Source organism: Triticum dicoccoides, chromosome 1B (genome assembly GCF_002162155.2).
Source record: "Triticum dicoccoides isolate Atlit2015 ecotype Zavitan chromosome 1B, WEW_v2.0, whole genome shotgun sequence".
Lineage (NCBI taxonomy): Eukaryota > Viridiplantae > Streptophyta > Magnoliopsida > Poales > Poaceae > Triticum > Triticum dicoccoides.
The window spans coordinates 110980694-110985687 of record NC_041381.1 but is presented as its reverse complement, the minus strand read 5'-3'; the positions used below and the strand labels follow the sequence as shown (position 1 = coordinate 110985687).

At 42.5% G+C, this 4994-nt stretch overlaps 1 long non-coding RNA gene across 5 annotated transcripts; it reads right to left on the bottom strand.

Moving 5' to 3' along the window:
• Positions 1–766: 766 nt before the first annotated feature.
• LOC119322377 lies at positions 767–4840 on the bottom strand. 5 transcript variants are annotated; one of them, XR_005155577.1, is made up of 8 exons: positions 4642–4840; positions 4357–4431; positions 4093–4199; positions 1728–1791; positions 1494–1593; positions 1227–1286; positions 997–1095; positions 767–886 (listed from the first exon to the last, which is right to left on the bottom strand). It is a non-coding gene; the product is annotated as an uncharacterized LOC119322377 (long non-coding RNA). The 5 variants fall into 5 exon arrangements; XR_005155579.1 differs by having other exon boundaries at positions 774–881; XR_005155574.1 differs by lacking the exon at positions 767–886 and having other exon boundaries at positions 1045–1095; positions 4093–4202.
• Between the last annotated feature and the right edge of the window lie 154 nt (positions 4841–4994).

Here is a 4994-nt window from a genome sequence, read left to right as displayed (position 1 = left end):
AGTTTGCCATCTGCCATGGCAGATGGCAAAGGCATGGTCGGCGGATGGCAAAGGCTTTGCCATCTGCCAGCAGATGGCAAACTAGTCATCCGAAACCCTGCCGGTAAAGGCTTCTTTGCCGTCTGCTGGCTGATGGCAAAGAGCCTGTGGCTTTGCCATCTGCTGGCAGATGGCAAAGCCTCTTAATGGGGTTAGCCCCGTTAGAAGGCTAACAGCATACTTTGCCATCTGCCAGCAGATGGCAAAGGCTGCAGGCTGTTTGCCGTCTGCCAGCTGATGGCAAAGAGCCCAAATAGGCCAGCCCAAACATGACATGTGGCCTCTTTGCCATCTGCCAGCTGATGGCAAAGCTCTTTGCCATCTGCCAGCAGATGGCGAAGTGACTATATTGCCCCATTTAATTTTGATTTTTCTTATATCAATTCATTTTCACAGAAATCAAACACAAATATATTTATATGACCAATATAGCATATTCAACACATATTACCAATAGTCATGAACATATATGTATCCAACCATGTTACCAATAGTAGCAAGTTTCATCCGTACATATACATAGTTTCATCAATATTACACAGTTTCATCCATAGGTAGCAAGTTTCACAAGGTCAAAACAAAAACTAAATACAAGAAAACATACTTCTTGGACCCTGAAAACAACGGGCAGCGCTTCCACTTGAAATCAACACCATGGCTCACAGGCAGAATACTGGCAGCAATAATCAAATAAACTATACAAGGAGTTGTTTCGATTCCACAACAAGGATCAAAACATGCACATCCATGTCTTATGTTGCAACTGAACAACACATACTACAGCCATCAAAACCAGCAGATTGACAGGTTAGAGTCAATCCCACCATCTCATTTACTCCTCCCTTCCCTTGAGAAAAACAAAATTCTTTACAAATAAAATAGCCAGCACATGGAATATATTTGCTGTGCTCTAAGCATCTCAACTCAGCGTCAGTAGTGATGGCACAACACACATACCTTGGTTTTTACGTGCTCTTTCTACTTGACATCCTTGTTATACTTGTCTTTGTGGAAGTCCATGATCTTGCAAGCAGGATGGTCCTATTTCCGATGGACCTGCATGGGCGGTGACAAGATAACCATGAGAAATGGAAATGCTGACAGTCGCGCACAAACAATTGAAGAAGAATCTCAAGAAAATGCTAAAACTTGGGCTCAAACAATTGAAGAAGGAAATGCAGCACTACCTCAACCAGGTGCAAGCCCATCCTGGATACAACTTTATGCCCTCGGTACAACATTATGACCTGCAAAGTTGAAACATGATATGTGAAAGCCTATGATCTTGCAAATCAACAATATAACATGTTTGTTAACGCACAACAAGGAAGCTTCAGTTCAAAATTATATGATGTTGCACACTTTCAAACGTGGCTCTGTTCTAAGCATTCCAACTCAGCTTTAGTTGTGGTGTGATGACAAATTTACCCAAGCAGGATGATTTTATCACATACCTTGTTCTTTTAGGCGATCTTTCTCCATGGCATCCTTGGTATACTTGTCTTTGTGAAAGCCTATGATCTTGGAAACAGGAGGGCCTGATTTCCCAAGGACCTGCACATGCAGCAACGAGAAAACCATGAAAAACAGAAATTCCGACAGTTGCGCACAAGCAATTGAAGAAGAATCTCAAGAAAATGGTAACACTTGGGCACAAACAATTGAAGAAGAAGGAAATGCAGTGGTACCTCAACTGGGTTCAATCCCATCCTGGGAGCCATCCGAAGAGCATCCTGGGCACTACATCATGCCCTGCAAAAAATAAGAAGCATGCCATGTTCAGCATCTGAATGTTGAACCGAGCAGGCTCAGGTTTGTGCAATCCCGTGTCAAACTCCCTAGTAGATGCATTGATAGTTGTACATTTGATATATGGTTAATTTAAAGCGATCGCCATCACCAAAAAAACAAATATTTTAGGCGAGTTAAACAGTGCAAATCACAGTGGACACATGAATCGTGCAGATGTGATCCTACCACTTCACTTGTCCAAACTTAAGATGATGACTACACACAAACACATACACGCACACGCATATGCTTGGTCGTTGCCAAGTAACCAAGCAAGTTCAGGTTTCATTTTTTTTCTTGATAAATCTCCTCCTAAAAGAAAACAGCATCTTCTTATTACTAATTGGAGGCACCTTTTAAGTACTCTAATTAATCCACATCATCAAAATTAATTACACCGTTGGATTTTGAAATTTACGTACAGGATAGAATGAAAACTTGCGTAACACAAATGATCCTGTCCCATTGAAAAACGATCTGACACGACCCACGTTAGTGAAACAAACAAAAAAAAATCCTCCAGCCGTTCCCTCGAAATAAAAAAGTAAAGCGTCCAGATCAAAAAAAGAAAGAAAAAGGAAAGTGCCATCACCTAAAAAACTTCCAACAAAAAAGGAGAAAGAAAACCACAATCCCGTAAAAGGCTCCATCTCAATAAAATACTCTGCCGGTTAAAATATTCATGGAGTCCTCTACATGGACGCTACCTCCTCCTCCTTAAATTGTGCTCTCCTACCTATGTTCGCTGGCGGTGATTATTTGCTCCGTCATATGGAGTCCGCTCGGCAACCATGCAATCTCTTTTTCAACTACAGCAACCCATCAGGTATATCAACCTCAACATATGAATTTCAATTTCCAAGTACAGTAATCAATCATGTATACGTACATGATTTTATCTCATGATACTGATTTAGCAGGTACTACCCAATCAAGCAATCTACGCATATATACTCTATTACACGATCTACACATGATATGTTGATTTAGCATGTACAATCCACTCAAAAAATGCATATCCGGATATCCTGATCGTATTCCACTTTGACCTTTCAGTCGTATTTCAGTTATATATGTCAAGTACAGATGTGGAAGCCGTCGAGACCGGCGGCAAGATGGCACCGGTGCTGTGCGGCAAGAAAGACTTGGATCGAGTCAAGACTCAATACTAATGGATATACTCAACAAGATGACCAACCTAGGAAATCAGATTAGAAGAAGATTAGGTGGTATTTTCTATTTATTTATTTTTGATCCTTTTTGAGGAATCAAACTAAAGTTTTGACTTCTTGGGTTGGCCCTATTAGGCCACTTAAATTGTGATTCAGTTTTCATTGGTGAGTTTTGTTGGTGCAGATAGCACAGGGGCAGCCGGTCAATGTCCCGGGAAAGAGTAGTACATCAGATCATGTTTCCCATAAAGGGTGTACAAGCAAACAACATTTGATGGGTGTCGTACACAAAAACAAAATCAGCAGGCAACATTTTAAATGTGTCCATGATATCGAATATAGCAATGACATCCATGTAACCTAAGAAAATCCAGATCTACATCCTGCATGTCCACAAGTTTTTTTTTTGACAAGTTTGAATACAGTCCACATTTGTACTTCTATGCTTACTACTCTTTTGCAAGGGAGCATGCCGTTCTTCTGCAAGGGAAAGCCTATCTGCTTTCACTAACTAATTGGTCAGCATGTGGATGCACATGTAATGCCCGACAAAGATAAAACACTCAGGATGAAGCGACCCATTTTCAGGAAGCAATACCGTGTAACAACCAGCTCTAATAGCTCCTGTTGTATGCCGCCGTGCGCTAGCTTGATCCGATGTCACAAGCTCCATGTGGTTTATACATTCTGTCATAAACAATGACTATGATAGCAAAGCAACCGTCAGTGAAAATGATATTAAGATGTATGGACCTAGATGATGCCCTATTTGTCGCCTTATATCTGATGCGAATTGTAGTTACAATAATTTTGCTAGCCAGCTCATAGATGTTGAAGAAAAATCTTTGCAGTAAGGAAACTTCAAACCATACTTCCATGGCATGACAAATGAGAGCACTCATTTCTTGAACATTTGCACGTTTAAGAACTGCCCCATATATATTGGAAATGGTGGCGTATGAATGAGCCACTTAGGTTCTCCTAGTCATTTAAATCTATATCAACTATCAGAACAGCTTGAGCCATCCTGGAAAGTGTCGGTATCCATGTTCTTAAGTACCAACTAATCGTACGAATCAATGTTACATACCTCTAAAAGAAAATGAACAAATTGTATATTGGCTTTTAATCCCCAGGTGCAAGAACACATGACCGCTCCAGCTCAAAGTCCAGTTCCCCATTCGTCTCTGGAACTCACTGCTAGAAAAAGGCACACAAAACTGTAAGCATAAATAGAATTTCTCAGCTCTATCCAATGCCAATAAAATGCTTCAGGACGTTTGCATGAACTGCATACAACTAAACAACACAAAATAGGGCATCTACATCCGATGGAGGGAACCAAATAAATTACCTCCAGATAATTTTTCAAGGCAGATGTCGTGACCATGAAGAAGTGGACTCCCAGGGTGAGGTCGTTGGCCTGATGCTATTCAGTCCTCATATGTCACAAAAATAAATATTTAGCAACAACAGTAAGGAAAGGGAAGCACCCTTCTGCTAGAGCACTGCTTAGAAGAATCTGAACAAATATCTATATTGCAAAATTAATATAAACATACTGGAAACGGCCACCAATCAACTTTCTTCCTGAAAATCAGAACAGAGAGGAACATAGTGGAGATATAACGGGACATACACATGAAGGGCGTGGCATATCTGCTTGGAGGTTCACGACGATGGCCGGATGAACTCGTAGTGGTTAAGATTTGGCGACGGAGGATGTTGACAAGTCGAGGTGCCGGTTGTAGGAGTCGAAGTCGAAGCGCCGACCGGTGTCAGAGGAACGATGCCACTATGGTTGGCTGGCCAGAGGAGGCGAGTGGAGAGGTCGGGACGGCGAGTGTCCGAGGACGGCGACGGCGAGTGGAGAGGTCGCCGCGGGGGACCGCACGCACGCTCCCTCCCCGACGGACGGCGACGGCGAGTGGAGAGGTCGCCGCGGGGGACCGCACGCACGCTAGGGAACGGGGGGCCTCTGCGGGCGGCGGG